Source organism: Chenopodium quinoa, unplaced genomic scaffold, assembly GCF_001683475.1.
Source record: "Chenopodium quinoa cultivar QQ74 unplaced genomic scaffold, ASM168347v1, whole genome shotgun sequence".
Classification (NCBI taxonomy): Eukaryota; Viridiplantae; Streptophyta; class Magnoliopsida; order Caryophyllales; family Amaranthaceae; genus Chenopodium; species Chenopodium quinoa.
This window is the reverse complement of record NW_018744239.1, coordinates 9,523,894-9,542,038: the sequence shown is the minus strand read 5'-3', so window position 1 is coordinate 9,542,038 and position 18,145 is coordinate 9,523,894. Positions and strand designations below refer to the sequence as shown.

Genomic DNA, 18,145 nt, shown 5'->3' with positions numbered 1-18,145 from the left:
TCACCAGGCCGCAACGCTGAAAAAACGAGCAGCCAGTTTTGAAATGATAAAGGGAGAACTTCACAAAAGAGGGTACCTTCAACCCTACTTAAAGTGTGTTACTCCAGAAAAGGGGCGAGAGATACTAGACGATCTTCACTCTGGTTACTACGCTTCCCATATAGGCGGTAGGACGCTTGCTCAACGGGCAAGGCGGCAGGGCTACTTTTGGCCTACTTTAGAAACAGATGCAATGGAGATGGTGAAAAAATGTGACAAGTGCCAAAGGTTTGGCAAACTAATTCACCGTCCGGCTACTGACCTCACTACCATTCATAGCCCACTACCGTTTGCTAAGTGGGGCATGGATATTCTGGGTCCCTATACGCCTGCAACAGGCGAAAGGAGGTACATACTTGTTGCAGTTGACTACTTCACTAAATGGGTGGAGGCGGAAGCTGTAAAGGGAATCAAGACGAAGGATGTAATTTCATTCATCTGGAAAAATGTCATCACTCGGTTCGGGGTTCCCATGTCTATGGTCTTTAATAATGGTCCCCAATTTGAGACGCCAGTTCTCAAAAGCTGGTTGGGTGACCAAGGAATTGCACACCACTTTGCATCAGTCAGCCGTCCACAAGCAAACGGCCAGGTAGAAGCTTTTAATAAAATCATCTCAGACGGTCTCAAGAAAAATATTGAACGAGCAGGCGGCCTATGGGCGGATGAATTGCCACATGTCCTCTGGGCCGTTAGGACGACTGAAAAAGGGGCGACTGGAGAAACTCCATTCCTCCTAACTTATGGTGCGGAAGCTATTCTTCCAATAGAACACCACGAGCCGACTCTTCGAGTAATGCTATATGACGAAGAGGCAAACTGGGAAGCCATGCGCCTGGCATTAGACTCACTCCCAGAAAGGAGGGGCAATGCTGTCTTGCGCCATGAAATTTACCGCCTGAGAATGACTAGATCATACAACAAAAAAGTACACAGGCGTCCACTCAAAGTGAGGGACTTTGTACTTAGAAAAATGGAAGCAGTTGGTAGGGCTAATGAGTCTGGCAAACTAACTCCCAACTGGGAAGGACCCTACCGAATCTATGAAGAGGTCAGGGACGGTACCTACCGTCTGGAAACACCAGACGGCCAACCGTTGCCTCGAACCTGGAATGTAGATAATCTTAAGAAATATTTCTTTTGAATGATGTAAATAGTCGAGGGCTACTTAATAAAAGTTTGATGTTTCATTCAATTCTGTACTAAGAGGGGCATGCCTACTGACAAACAGTCGGCTACTCTCCATGTTTAATTTTCATTTTTACCTAAGAGGGGCATGCCTACTGACAAACAGTCGGCTACTCTCCATATTTAATTTTTACTTAAGAGGGGCACGCTGCTTGTTCCACACAACCGGTTACTCTCCCAGAACACAGTTCACCAAGAACTATCAAAGGCTCATGGCTAAAATGATAAGACCAGGCGCCAAGCCAACTGATCCAAATATTAAAATTCAATTCGACCTGTCCCAACGTTATAGCAGGCGTCCGACGGCATCCATCCAGATGAAATTCGTCGCAGAGAGCAGCTCCCTTTTGGGTGGAACATTGTTCTATAAAATCATTACACGGTACCTATACGACTGTCTAACCAAGACAACCACGTAGCCGTTTCCCAGACAAGGATACCTCTCACTTAACTGACTAATCAGGTCAAACAACTGTTCGCAGTAACCATCCGTGCCAACCGACCGACTGAACTACTTGGGATAAGAACAGTTGGTATCTTATGAGTTAATAGCCAACAAACATTGGCGAATAAAGGGGAACAACCGGTACCCACCGCTTGATACCTCTACTACTCAGTCACTTGGCGACTAGGTAACAATTATGTTTCCATGGTCACTCTTTAAAAAATTTAGTATGAAGCTAAAAAGGTGTTCATACAGCGCCTGTTCACACTAGATTAAAAGTGGCGGGGAACAGTCGGCCTGGACCGACTAGAGTTTCTAGCTTAAACCACCTTCCTACTTGGTTGAAGGAAATCCATTCTTTAAAGTGGCCGACTGATCGCTTAGCCTGGAAACAGACAACCAGTCGTCCAGGGGCATAGGTGGCGTGACTAACTATCTCGTACCTGTCCGCAACTATCGGCCATGCAAAACAGTCGGTATAGTGTGCAATTGGATATCAGAATATTCGATACTTAAACAAATTTGAAACAAAACAAAAATGAAATATTTTGGCATAAAAAGAAGCCGGTCATTAAAGACCGGCCAAATATTCAGAACCCCGGCCCCCTGGCCGAGTAAATATAAACAAACGGCACGCAGGCTATGAAAAGACGACATAAAGCTTAAGTAGGGGGCAGATCTTCAATATTAGCAGCTGCCGCCTGGTCAGCACTCTTTTTGCTGTACTCGGCTTTAGCTGCATCCTTCTTCGATGCATTACCCCCAAGCGGCACAAGCGCCACTACCGGCTCCTCCTCCTCCAACGCCTCGTCCTCAGCAGCCGCCAGGATCTCTTGATTATATCTATCTGAACACTGGCGGTACGTTTTTTCCTAGGAGGAATAGTCGGCATTGGGGAAGAGGCGGCCCCAGGTCATGCGCTGGATTTGAGCAGAGTCTTCCATCATCTCTCGGACCAGCTCTTTCTTTTCTTGCTCGGCCTTTTCCGAGAGCTCCTGAGTAAGACTCTTCTCCTGGGTCACCAGGCATTCCTTAACGCGCGCCAAGGATTTCTCCAAGGTGTCGTATGAGGACATCTTTTGGCGAAGAGGTCTCAGCTCGGCCTTGAGATTGTTGATGGTCGCCTCCAGCTCGCTATTTCTCTTCTGGGCCGCCTCTAACTGAGCCCGGAGGGCAGAAGTAGCCTGCGCCTGATAATAAAGAATGTCAATTGTCAGAACCTCATTTTGGGCAATTTGAAACATTGTCTTATCACGGTCAGAGGCGGCCATAGCTTTTGCAGCCTTTACCTCTTTGTTCTTCCTGTCAAGCGGCTTACGGAGGCCGTTCACTCGGAGCAGGGCCTAAGTAATAAGGGAACAGGCGTCAGTTTCCAAACAAAAAACAGGCGTCCTGGAATTCAAATACTCAAAAATATGCTAAGTATACCTCAGCAAGGAACCCTGCAATCCCGTCTAGGTCAAGGGTGCTGACACCCCTGACCGCCTCCCTTTCAGCTGGAGGAACGGCCTTGATCATAGACTTGGCCACCTCGACCAAGTCAGGCTCCTGAGGGCCGGCTTCATCAACCATAAACAAACTAGTTAGACCTAGTAAAGAAGAGAGCAAGTCTAAATTCACAAAGACAGCTTCATACTTCTAGGCGGCCCAATTGGAGTTTTAGAAGGAGTGGTCGGCTGTTTCTCAGCCGCCGCATGTTTCCTGGCAGAACCAGGAGAGCTTGCAACAGTCGTCCTCCGGGCCTTGGAGTCCGGCTGTTGGGAAGAAGAAGCTCTTGGAGCGCTCGTCTAAAAAAAAAAAAAAAAAAAAAAAAAAAAAAAAAAAAAAAAAAAACAACAAATAAAAACAAAACAAACACTCGGTCAGTATATGCATAAACCTAACTCCAAAAAAGAGAGTGAAAGGTTCGAAGCTCACCAAGGGTGCCCCCTTGTTGGGGGAGTCGGTTGAAGACTGTTGCATGATGGAGGCCCGCAACATGGCCGCCGCAGTCTTGGAGGCGGTAATTTTTCTCATGGCGTCCGCTGCAAAAACAAATAGCAAGTTAATAAAAAGTCATAACAGAAATGCATGGAAAAACAGAGTATTCGTCAGGCCGGCTACCTCTTGAGCACCGACTGCTGAGGCCACAGGCGGCCAAAAAGTACTCGTCGTAGAGCCATTTGAAGCTCGGGACGCAGTGCAGGGGTACTTGCTCTCGTACCCCTGAAGTAGAGTCAACCCTCGACTCTACTTTAAAGAGTCCTTTATCCAGGATCTCTTTCTTAGCTTTGGAGGGAACAAGCGGCATGCTGCGGCCGCCTGCAAGAAGAGGCGGATTCCTATTCCACCTGTTGAAGCGCTTGTTCAGCTCTGTGTCTGAACTCTCAATGATAAGGAAGGTGCTTCGCCAGTCCTTCCACTTGTTTGCTTTACCCCTTGTCATGAGGTAGCCTCTGTGGCTTGTCAATTGATACCAGCCGGTACCGCCTGCCTTAGGGGTCCGGCTGAGGTAATTCATGTGGGCGAAAGCCCCGAAGTTTGGCTCCACCCCGTGCAGTTCGCACCCGGCCACATAGTCGAGTACGTTGACCCAGGAGTTCGGGGCTAACTGCCATAACCCCAATTCATACCCATCCAAGATCCGCTGAACAGCCGGATGTAGTGGGAAGCGCAGCCCAGCCTTGATTGTCGCCTCGTAGCAACCAAAGCAGGCGCCATCATAGCTAGTACCAGCCGGCCAGACGACTGTGTCTTCTGGATCCGGCACGAACACTAAAAAGCCGGGGCCCATTGTATGGTTTGCAATAAAGCTCCCCACTTTCTCTTGCATGGCCGTGATCCAGCCCCGAGGGACAGTGCAGTAGTAGGGGGTATTTTGCTCTCGGTAAGAGGCGGATGGCTCCGCCCAATTGTCCCCCTTCTCAACTGCGTGAGAAAGCCTCGCCTCTTGTAGGCGACTGTTTTTCTCTTCTGTGTCCAGAGAAGCATGGCTAGAAGAGCTAGAATCGGATTCGTCCTCTGACGAGTCCGAAGAGGACGACTCCTCCCCTCTCCCAGAGGGGCCCGCCTCCTCTCCTTTAAAAGGAGCAGGAGAGAATGTAGATTTGTCAACTGTAAAATTGAAAGGGGTCACTTTGACTCCTCCCTCAGAACTGTCGGCTTTCAAGCCGCTCTGGTTCACTTCCACATCTGGCGCCTGTTCAGATGTTTCACTAATCGGCACCCTGTGGGAGGAGCCGTCTGAGTTTGAAATCCTAGCAGTTCTTTTTGTTCTGGGCATCATGTTCTGCATAGACACAGAGACAGTCGGACTTTGTATAAAGGGCAAAGATGGGTCCGGAAAAGGGCAGGCGACACTCCTAGTCCTAGATTCAGCCGTCCCCGGTGACCGGCTGATCACTAACCTAGGTCGTGTCGTGTGCTTCCGTGGTGCCATTTCAAAAAAGAATAAAATAAAGAGAAAATTAAGAGTAAGAGAACCGACGGTTACCTAAACGAGTGACGTTGATGGAGTTCTGAAAATCCTTTGCAGTCGGCTTGTCAGAGCAGGCGGTAGGCAGAAAGGGTCCAAAATGTCAGAGCAAGTTCAGGGGTCCGAATGTTCTCTCAAAAAGTTCTCAAGTGTGAAAATGACCGAAGTCAACACTCCCTTATATAGGCGAAGTGAGAAGGCAAAGGGTCACTTCCAGAATTCAAAATTTTGGCAGGAGAATCTCTCGGCCTTTCGCCGAGTGACACCTGTAGCAGGCCGTCGCCTGTTACAGGGCGACACCTGTCACAGGTAACACTTGACCAGTCACGTGCCACCTGTGAGGGGCAAATGATTAGGGGATTTTGCTCCCACCAATTGGAATGCGCCACGTGGGCCAATCAGGTCCTGCCAAGTGTCCCCCAGTTGGAACTGTCAGGGCTTGCCACGTGGCACACGCTTATTCGTCCACCCTGGACCTATTATGTCATGACACGTGGCATACTCCATGCCTAATGGAGAAACCGGCCACCTAGGCCCAACTTCCGAGGGAAGCCCAATCAGCCCAAGGTTAACCTAAACCTAGGATTGGCACGTTTCCCGAGGTTATAAATACCTCCCTTAATCCTCATTAAGGGGGATTACGCACATTAAGCACTCTCACCTGGAGAGACCCAATCACTTTAATTTCCGCATTAATTACTCCTTAATCAAGTACTAACTTGACCGTCGGAGGCGGATCTCCAATCATCCGGAGCATCCGTTTGTTTTGCAGGTACAGGCGTCCGGTTCTAGTCTCGGAATTGTAACTCTCCCGCAGGACATCAGAAAACCCCGAAACATTAATCACGAAAAAAAAAATTAGATCCGCCTGAAATTTCCGAAAAACCAAGGAGGATCCGCCTGAAATTTCCGAATCCTCCTTGGGACATCCGGAAATTTCAGGCGGATGTCCCAAATTTCAAATATTTTTTTTCCCAATTTCAACCACCAGATTTCCGAAAACTAACCTGTTCACCTCCTCCAATGCCACCGCCACGACCACTGTACGTCACCCTGATTCGCCAAGGGTCCGCCATCGCCGGATTTCTTTTACCCTCCTTGGATTGGTGGTGGGTTGTGGGTGTTTTTCTTTTGAATTTTCTGGTTTTTTTTTTTTTTTTTTTTTTTTTTTTTTACAAATTTCTGATTTTTTACTTTTAGGAGAGATTTTTAGAGAGATAAAATTTTAGATAGAGAAGTATGAGAGCGTGAAATGCGTTGTAAGTTTCGTGAGTGAGTGTTGCGATTATTTATATACGAGGGGTAAATACGGAATTTCATGTAAAAAATGCGAGCGACGCCTAGTAAATTGGGAGCGACATTTAACAACCCCCAATATTAGAGCTTTATGTTGTGTATGTACCCAACTATTGGTTGTCTAGTTGCCTATCCCTCTCTCTCACTCCCTTTTCTTATCCGATCCTTACCGTTTGTATCGTATCTTTCAGTGTTGATCCTGCCCAACCCTGTATTCGCCCTATGCCTATATAAAAGAAGGTGAGATAACAAAATTGAAAAGAACCACTTTGATCAAAGATTTATTCATAGAAATGAAAAATCTACTTTTTCATAACTCTAGCTATTGGTGGGTTAAGGTGTAAACCAACTCTATCGGAAAACTGAACTGCAGTCACGATTATAGACTGTAAATCTGTGCAAAAGCCTATAGCAATAGTGTCACAGCTAGTATCTTTTGTAATTAATGAACTTGAGTTGTTGAATAGACAATATTTTTGTACTTTTGAAATCAATTAACTTCTAACATGTTATTACCAACTCACAAATTCAAATTTCAATTTAGTAGGGTTGGTAATAAGGCTTTGCATGGTGTGCTTGCTGCACATAAAGCTGTATATGCATCAACACCATGGAGATGCCTTACTTAGCCACTATTGAGAAGCTGAAAAGGCAGGATCACATTGAAATTCATAATCAATAAGGGAGTTTCCGTCAGCAAAAAGCTAAATGTTGTTGGACATTGGATGTAGACGGCAATACAAAAACTTTCCACGCACCAATTCAATGTCTATTGGCTAGGCAAACTCATAACAGAATAGTTGGGGCTTGGTACTCTGAAGTTTGAACCTAATGAGCGCTGTCATTGAAGCTTTTATTCAATACTATAAACAACATTTGGCAAAATATTGAGTAATAGGAAAAAAGTTCAGCAAGAATTCATTTCAATAATTTGCTGATACTTCAGGTCTGCAACCAAAGAAATAAAAGACTAAAATGTATATTTGTGGTATGCAAGAAGATGAGACTCCAAGCATTAAGGAATTGTCAGGTTTTTAAGAAGATAAATTCCAGGGATATCTATAGCTCACAGAAATTGAAGGCTGGTAAGTGTGAGCAACTGATAAATAAAATAACAGCATGAATCAGCAAATGGAGCAGTAGGCGTTTGTCTTTTGAGGCTGGGTTCAGCCAATTAATACTGTCTTCATGAGCCCACACACTTGTAGGGCTATAGTTCTATCAAATCCTTGGCAAGTGTTATTGATTAATTTGGAAGAAATAACTTCACTGATTCTGATGTTACCTTGTTGTGGCTCAACTGATCTATCAAAGATTATTGTTTATTTCCTAAACCTGGTGCTGTTTTCTGGTGGACAATAAAGTTTTCTTCAGGGGAATGCCTTTTCATCCTACTCATCCTTTGCCTGGTACTGCCACTGTATTTCTGAGTAGTCGTTTGCTCATTCTCGAACCTGGTGTCACAATTGGTTCTCATTGTTGCTGTGTTACCTTTTTTTTTTTTTTTTTTTTTTTTGGTGCTATATGATTGTTCTTGAATTCCATATTTGTGTAATGCACTGAAAGATGCTGGCCGAGTTGAGGATGGTGCTCACTGCTCAGTACTATCATGTATGTGCTAATTATGTGTCCTGTATGTACGACCTTATGTTTTTCTATCCCGTTAACATCTAAACTAACGCATTGTTTGATATATGCAGCAATGTCTCTCACTGCAACCTAACCATCCACAAACGCCGACTAATCTTGGCAACATCTATATGGAGTGGTAGGTTGCTTAAGCTTCCACCTTAGCTACTTGCCTCTCGTGATGCATTATGGGACTGCTGCTTTAGTTTCTATGAAGTTGATTTCACTGTTTAATGTCTAGTTCTTAGTACTTCGTATAATATAACATAGTTTCTAGAAGGTTTTTCTTTATAATACATGGTGACATAGATTGATGCTTAGGGGACACATGGATTTTGTTTTTGGTCATTAAACTATATATTCATATCTGCCCATTTTTGCATCAAGGCAATTATGCGGATGCTCTGACTTGCTACACAGAAGTTCTTCCAATTGATCCGATGGCGCCAATGCGCTACTCAACAGGATAAATACATATATAAGGAGATTGGAAGAGTTAATGAAGCTATCCAGGATTGTATGAGTGCAATTTAGTATGGCAGAGGCTCATGTATTGTATAAAGTTTGCTGGCTTAATGTAATTGTATTTTATTGAATCTACACTTAGGCTCATTGTAATCTGTATTGTTCATGGCTTAGAATCTGAGCTTTTTGTGTCAAATATGAGAAATGGTAACTATTTTAATCAAGAATTCAACACATGAATTCCACAAAATAAACACAATGAAATAAATAGCAAATACTGCATTAAAAAACAAAAACAAAAACAAAAAAAAAAAACCTTTCCATACCCAAACAGTGTACAATTAATGACTCATTAATGAGCAAATTAACAAAGCAAATTTCATGAAAAAGAAAAACATCAAATGAATTCTTAAACAGCAATTAAAAGCAAATATTAACAAATTTAACCTATTTTCAGTAAAATTAGTACCAATAATAAGAATTATAAAGCATTTCTTAAAAAATATATATATTTCTCTTTATTATACAAAGGATTTCCTAAGCTGGATACAACACTTGTATTGATTCCAATTTATTTAACCATGTACTCCGAATTTCGTATTAATTTAAAATCTGAGCATAGCTCAAACATTGATTAGTTGAGGAAAAGTTGGAAACGAAAAGAAAAATAGTTCCTGCACAGCTCGTTACAATTTATATGAAAGACTGTTCTGTTTACATTTTACAATACAATTTTAATACAGGCCTAGAGCAAAGAAACAAGAAAGAGATTACACAGAAGGACGAATATAAGAGACATCACCAATTAGCCTTATTCACCATAGAATTAAGCAGTACCTGTTGACCAGTTCTGCATCACTTTGCATTCAGATGTTGATACTCGTCCAATAATGAACAAATCCAGTATCATTCTTGATTTGAAACCACATGGTATTCAGAACTCTGTACTCTGATCTCGTCTTTCCTTACTTTAGTCCATGAACTTCTCCATACCATGAACAAACTCACCCTACATTGTAAAATTACAACAAAATCACATGAGAGAGCAGATGCTACTGAAACAACTAGCTAGTAGAATTATCAATGTAGATAGATAAAAACTCTCCTGATAAGAGTGAAGTTGCTATTTTGCACAGCTTCTTCACAGATGGCTTAAAGAACACTAATTACTGGAGATGGGGGACAAATGTTGCTCAACCTCAATTTCAGGTAAAATGCCTCAAACAACAAATCTCTACCCAACAACCTAAAAGGCTTCCGTGTTGTACTACTGCAGTGCCACGTCTCAAGAATGGTGGAGAATGAAGGGTAGGGAGACATGCAAAGTGGAGTTTTACGAAGGCATGTGATGGGCAGTCATGAATATCAGGATAATAGGATCTATCAAAGAACCCATGAGCTAACCTGTTCACAGGTAACTGATTGCCCATAATATATAAATAAAATCTCGTATCTACACCTTATATGTTTCAATGGTTTTATTTATTTAATTTAATTTTATATTTTTTGACGCATTATATGTTTTAATGGTTAAAGATAAGCAGATTGTAAAAAAAAAAAACCTTGCTGTCATCTTCTCTGGGCAGAAAATTCACTAAAAATCCTTAGTGTTGACATGTAAGAGAAAAGCACTAGAACACAAGCATGGAAGTGAATGGCCTTGGAACTCCAACTACTCACACTCTTGCAATGGGGTAATCTCACTTTGGGGGATAACTCGAGGAAAGAATGTTCATGTAGTTTGCCTCCTTGATCATTTTTTTCATTGCTTTTTTCATTCAAGAATATTTATAATCTCTTCATGTTTTACAAATTATATGGTTACAACAAAGTAGTGCCAGAAATGAACCAGCAGGAATAATAGTCTAGCTGATGCTAGTAAGTTTTCCCATGGTTATTAAATTTTTATTTATTTTTAAAGTTTTTTTTTTTTTTTTTGAAAGAATTTTTTTTATTTCTTTATTTTCTTTTTTTTATGGTTGTATAGATTCTGCACCCTTTCCTGATTATCAAATCAGGGATTAGAGTTAATGGCTTCAATTGACTTTTATCATAGTATTAAAGTTAAGGCAAGAGAACATTTATCTAAGGAAACTAGAGAGTGCATTGATGGACAACTGTGGTGAGGTCCAAGGCTATCTCAATTCATCCATATCAGGTTATAACCCGATTTAATTTTCTGTTTTCCAACTTTTCAAGGGAAGGGAATGGATTAACATTATGTATCTAAATATCATAGCTAAAATGATGAAAAAAAAATAAAAATAAAGCTCACAATTAAAACTTACGCTTTGTTTGGATAGCAAATAAGGAAGGAAAGGAAGGAGAGAGAAATAGGAGGAAGGGAAGGGGAAAGAAGAAAGGGAGGGGGAGGTGAACTCCATTTTCCCTCCAAATCTCTCCAATTTTGGAGGGATTATGCTTATTAAAGAGAGAGGGAAAATGGATCCCTCCCTCTCCTTTCCCTTCCTTACCTCAATCCTTTACCCAAACAAGAGAGTTTGTCCCCCTCCTTTTCTCTTCCCTTCTTTTCCTTCCATTTCCTTCTATCCAAACAAAGTGTTAATGTATTAATACTCCTTGAACAGAGCTTAGTCACACAAGTAGTGTAGACCTAGTAGTAGTAGTAAAAAACACTACTTAATCCAAATAGTAATGTTTAGCAATATCTAATAGCTACTAGTTTATTCCTGACATCTACTCTCAAAGCTAACAAATACTCACAAAGCTACAAGCTACTACAACAGCTAATATTGTTGAACATGCCCAATAAAAGAAATCTTCACAGCTTAAAGCTAGCATTCGCACTTTTATCATTCAACATTTCAACGGCTAAAAAATCTATCTGAAAATAAATCATTAATTAAACAGCTACCGGCTACTTAAACTGCTAGTATACCAAGCGGGAGACCAAACTCCTTGTACTGCATTTCCCTTCTCCATAGACTTGTACAGTTTTAAATTTTTAAAGGTGTATTCACAAGCAATACAGCTTGTATAAATGATAAATTGAACTTGCCAAAACTGGTTTGTCCCCCTTCGAATAATGATACAGAAAAGGAAAATAGAGGATAGCTGCTTGTATTAGCTGAACGAAAGCAAAATTACCTCTCTGTTTCAATGGTTCTTTTTGCAAGCATGAGTGTCAGGAACACTGGAACAACAGCAGCAGATAAATGCTTCAGAGTGTGTCCACTGACAACATGATGAGTCAACTCATAAACAGGTTTATCTTCAGCTTCTAATATCTTTGCAAGCAGATAGAAAGCTGCACATAGAAAAGAAAAGCAAAAGTAAAGCAGGATATAGATCTTGATATAATCTCTACAAAATTAAAAGCATCATGGTCAATACCACAAACCTGCAGCCCAAAGCCAGTAAGTGGAATGTGTGTACATGGGAGGCAATAGAATGGCCATCAAGGGCAAGGCTATGCAAGGCACGAACTGCACAACTGCATAAGGACGAAGATCATCAAAAAACCTGTACAGATGTGTGAGTAAAGAAGGATTAGAAATTTGTAAACTTCTACCCTATCTACTGAAGGCCTGAAGCCACAACTACAGCAGATGAAAAAACAAGTCTTTTTCATCAAAGTAATGAAGGAATGATAGATCAGTTAGCTCTATCCAACATTTAAGGCTTAAAAAAAATCATTCTAAAACTCTATGATACTACTTAACGTAACCAGAGGAAGCTAGAAATTTTTTTTAGTAAGGTGCAGTTACAATTGTAAATGAAGATGGAAAAAGGTGGCGAAAAAAAAAAATCCCTCCACCTTTTTTGCCAGAGTTGTTTCCTAGTCTACACTTGCCTACAGAAACCATTAATGTGTCTCTTAACCTTCATTTCAGCATTGACGTTGAAACACTTAAAAACACAAAAACAGAATCAATTAATTTGGAAAAAACAGAAGAAAAAAATAAAATAAAAGAGGTCTCACCGCCAATACAGTATGCTGATAATGCCTGCTAGAAGCAAAGGTATAATAGATGCAGTCCCCTTCTGCTCATCAATCCTCTCCATAATAAAAATTGCAACTAGTGACGTGAATGCAACAGTCATCTATATGCAAATATGAAAGATATGCTCAGAGTTATTAATTTCTACATAATATGTAAGCATCCTCTAGTTGCATCAGAGTATAAAAAGTTGTAAGATACAGGTAATGAATAAGTCAGAGAAAGGATAAATGGAGCACAATCTATAAATCTTAAAAAGCCACAACCTTGCCCCTAAATTCCTTATCTACAGTGTTCGAATGAAAATACATCTAAAAAAGTTCAAATAAATTTTTGCCCATTCCTTCGATCATCTACTCTTGTTTGCTGAGTACTCACCACAATGACAACTTCATCTCCTCCTCTTACCCCTCTCTTTTCAGTGAGATTATCTGCTTACCCCTTCCTCTTTCTTCTCTTTCCTCTTTCATCACCACCATTGAAAATTTGAGTTCTCCATGTTTTGCTCTTTCTCCTCCATTGAAGCCCGTTGTTGCGGTAAGGTGTTTTTTTTTTTTTTTTTTGGTTTTTATCATCAAATATGAATTTCATTTGGGAATTGGGAGTTCAATTTCACACTATTGTTATATTAATTGTAAGCATGGACAATTTAGGGTTCTAATATGGAGGATTATTCAGCTATTGATGGTAGTTACTCAATTTATAAAAATTTATAGCAGAGCAATTATCTAGGGTTTTTGAATTTCAGATTCACCATCCTCGCCGTAAAATCAAACATAACGCAATGATAGGCAGGAACCGGAGCTTCTGAGTCAAACCGGAAGGAGTTAGAGATAGTGGAATCACCGGATCAAGTGAAATGGGAATACAGAGGACGGAGATCAAGCATACTAAAAACGAGAACATTAATAAAATTATCAAAAGGTATAATATTTTCTATAGATCGCTTACGCTTTGTTTGGATAGTAAATACAGAAGGAAAGGAAGGGGAGGGAAAAGGGGGGAAGGGAAGGGAAAAGAAAGGGAGGGGGAGGTGAGCTCCATTTTCCCTCCAAATCTCTCCAAATTTGGAGAGATTATGCTTATTAAAGAGATAGGAAAATGGATCCCTCCCTCTCCTTTCCCTTCCTTCCCCCAATCCCTTACCCTAACAAGAGAGTTTGTCCCCCTTCTCTTTCTCTTCCCTTCTTTTCCTTCCATTTTCTTCTATCCAAACAAAGTGTTATATTGATATTCTTTTTCAATCATCATTGGTTAGTAAGTCATCTTTAAATTTTTTATAGAAGTTTTCTCTCTTTTTCAAATGGTAAATCAGATTAATTTGAAAACGAGTGTAGGATTTTGAATAGTGTAAAATTTGAGACATTTGAACTACAAATCAGTTAAAATTTATTTCTATGAACGTCATTCTACTGTTACCCCCAAATCAGTAAGATCAAAGCAGCTAATTAGCCATGTCAAAGATCTCAAATTTGTTGCTATTTATATTACTACCTCCATTTCTTATTATTTGCAACAAATGGGTATTATTTGTGATATATAAAATATTCCTTTATTGCAAATAATAAGAAACCGAGGTAGTAATTAATTACTGGGTTTTCCCTCTGTTTCTTCCCTCAATCACCACTACAATGTGGGTGATCAAATCCCTATTTTTTCCAACAAAGTTGACCCTTGAATAATCCCAGGTACCACCATTTCCTTTTTTTTAATTAAAATTTCTACTTGCTTCTAAATTTCTTTTCATTGCCTTCGTTTTTTAGCATTGTTTGATTTTAGCTTTAAATTCTTGGCCTAGATTTATTCCTGAGAAGATGGGTATAGTAATCTTAATCTTTAGTGAAAGTTCAATTATAACCAAAAATAAGTGAGTTGTTTTCACCGATGGTGAAGGTGATATGATGCTAGTAGAATGATCTGTGGCAGTAAGTGAACTATGACAATTCTTTCAAAAAAAAAAAAAAAAAAGTGAACTACGACAATTATTCTTATGGTCTTACAAAACATTACCAATTAAAAGCATGATGTAAGCTATTTTTATTGACTTGTGCAGGGAATTTTGTAAAATGGTAAGAAAGATTTTCATTTACTGAAGCGAGGAAACGAGGAAATTGAGTAGCAAAAGTACCATCAGTAGATGAAGGCCCTATTTGGAAATAGATAATGCTTTAATTCAAATTCCTTGGAAGATGATATTGTTTGAACTTAACTAAACCAAAAGTTTAATCTTTACTCATAATTAGTGTTTACATGAAATTATCACAACTTTTTTGAATTGAATTAAACTTATCTAAATGTATTATTTATTTTAGTTGAAAATTGAATGTGGGTAGCTCTTATTAACCCTTGTCTAAACATGTTAGATTTTATTCACTCTCCGAACTGAATGGAGTCTGAGTGGTTAAATCAACTAACAGTAAAAAATGATGAGAAAAACGGCTCAATTAGTTTAATAAATACTCCTAAGTCTCTAATAAGGTCCCACTAGAACAGAACACCATATAAATGAAGTTAATATGTTGATTAAAATGAATCTGCTTTGCAATTAGATTTTTAATAACTTTCAATTATGCATGTAGCCATGTTTTCTTATTCTATACTCAAAAAGGGTGTATTTCTCTTAACTCGATTTTCACATATTTGCACTGATTGTATTTAATTAAACTTATCTATTGTTTTTGTAGATGTAAATTGGACTTAAATAGCTCTTTGGACCACAACATTACTTATTGGCTCATTTTTATCCCATTTTAACACCAGATTCATTAATTTTCCAGAATTCACATTACAAATGGCAAAATACATCTTCGACACAAATATGTTTAAGTTACAACTGCAATTTCATAACGAACAATCAATCAATACGCATCCGCACGCTGAAGGGCTAATCAACATCGCGCGCATTGCGGGTGGCCGAGCATACTAGTACTAGTAATCATAAAAGTGCCATATGGATAGATCATATCATGCTAGATTATTAAACAGAAAAACTCACTGGCAAGCGATCCCACACCAGTCGAGCATCATTTGGTTGGAGATGATAGTAAGATGAACCAAAACCAACAGCTGCAACACCAATGTAGAAAAAGGTCCAACCCCAAACTTCACCTTGCAGGCTTTAAAAAAATAAGACTTCATTCATATCTGATAGCAATACAGCTTTAAAGCACAAGATTAAAGAAAATAAAAGTACATGATAGAAGCCACAAACAAGTACCTCAGTTTAAAATAATTTCCATAGTGACAAAGTATCAGCCCTATAATGCCAATGACAAGAAAAGGGACATTGGAAATGACATTGAGCATATTGGGGATTCCTGAAAGTACTCCGAAACAGATTAATTTCATAATAAAGTAATAATAGAAGCCCTGAATCTGAGATGAAAAACATTAAACATCATCAAAAAATGTAAAAAGGTAAAAACGATGACAAGCAAAGGAGAAAGATGATCCTTATAATCGTTTAACCGAAATTGCATTGTTTAATAACATTAAAGCAAACTTGGCTAGTATATAAATCCTAATAATAAGATCATGAATTTTCGACAAAAAGGAGAAAGATGATCCTTATAATCGTTTAACCAAAGTTGCATTTTTTAAACAACATTAAAGCAAACTTGGCTAGTATATAAATCCTAATGATAAGATCATGAATTTAGTTATTGCCAAGAAGGGTTCTATTTCACTTGAATCTTTTATTGCAAGGTTGTGCCTAATATACAACAGATTAATATCTTTTAGCTTGATTTTAGTTACCTGGTAACAGATTAAAAAAGTCAGTGTCATGTGATTTCATGGAAGTTGTAATGATCCAACTATCCGAGTAAAAGTATCTTTTGGGTTTCAAGAACACAAATTAACAAGCACCCACACACAAGCATGTTAAGGTTGAGAGAAGCAACGATATAGATTACATCATTAATGAAATACCAACAACAATAACCCAATTACCACGTACCAAACTCAACTAGTAAATCCTTATTACATCTTAATAACTTTTTTTTTTTTTTAATTTAATACTCCTTCTAAATCCATATTTATCTCAAGTCCCACAAGGATATTTTTCCAAGGGCTTGAGAATTTTAAGATAAACAATGATTTCTAACAGTACAACTTAGCTTATATGTTCATCTGTGTAGTAAAAAAAGGGTTTCTAAGATAGTACGAGCAATTCTCCAGCTCACACAGCTTGCACATTTGCATTTCTTCTATTTAAAATAAATGACCATGTTAATAGTGTAATCCGTAAATGTCACTACTAAAACCTGAAAAATTGATATCATGTCATCCTCATAAGTTGGCCTGTCTCTCTCTATACCATAACTAAAAATTCGAAGCAAGGAAATATGCACACACCTTCTAATCTAATTTTCGCCGACATAACATTGAAGCACATTCTTAAACTTTTAAACATAAACCCCAAAAACACAAAATCAAAGCTATTCAACCTAAATTCCTCTGCCTTCATGGCTTCATGTCCCCAACATATTTACACTACCCATATCACTACACTATAATTATCAACATCAGTCATTGAACCTCGCTCCAACCCCCCTGAACGACTAAATTGAGATATTCATCAGTATTCGGTCGAGTACAAAAGCCATAATATTACATTATAGAACCATTCTTATGACCAAATTGACAATTAAGTAGATACAATTATTGGAAATATCATTGCAATTAAAGTCAACTGACCCACTAATATGTTCATTACCCTTAAAATTCGCCCAATTGATTAAACCAAGAAATTTAATAGTTCTTATTCAAAGACAATAATCACAATTTAACACTACTTAATCACAATAATGGATAAATTAAATTCTTAAAGACATAACAAGAGCATAAATTATGCAATTTCACCCTTAAAATAGATTCAAAACTATGAAGCAAGTTTGATTAGATAATTTAATTTAAAATTCATACAAAATCAAAGTAATTAAGACTGACCCAAAAATTGACGCTGATCAGCAAAGTTGTGGTACTCTTGAGATTGAGGAATCGTAGGGTAACGATCATCAACACAACGAAGGTTAGAACTGCAATTATCCAAAGGTATATTGTTCGTTTCTCCATTTTTTTTATTCTTCGCAAGAATGGAATAACAGGGTCTCGTCTTCTGCTTCGTTTACTTTAATCTTTGAAGATGCACGAGGATTTTTTTTTTTTTTTTTTTCTTTTTGTAATCTTTTATACTTCGTATAAGAAAATTTTTTAAATTACCACCCAAAAATGTATCCATTTTCAAAATAACCATCGGTTTAATTTTTTATTTTTTTTTAAATTACTACCCCTTAAATTAAATAATTACTCATATTACTACTACCTATTCAAAATTTCGGTGGGCTTTCTGTCTGTGAGCCCCACCTAACGGCTATTAACTGCTATTTTGACCCTTTTGACTTATTCCCCCCCCCCCCCGATTTTTCTCTTTATAATAGCTCTCCCAACTTCAATTTGCATTTCCTTCACCAAATTGCACTATAATTGGGGTAAATAGGTAAAATTAGGGGTTTTATGAAATTAGGGTTCATGCTTCAGTTGAATTGGGGGTTTTCTGAAATTAGGGTTCCTATTTTAATTGAATTGGGGGTTTTCTGGAATTAGGGTTCCTACTTCAATTAAATTGGGGTTGTTATGAAATTAGGGTTCCTTCCTCTTTCCCCT

General features: G+C 38.9%; 1 pseudogene; it reads right to left on the bottom strand.

Annotated features, from left to right (window-relative positions):
- Positions 1–9,076: 9,076 nt before the first annotated feature.
- Positions 9,077–17,654, bottom strand: LOC110694473 (annotated as a pseudogene).
- Between the last annotated feature and the right edge of the window lie 491 nt (positions 17,655–18,145).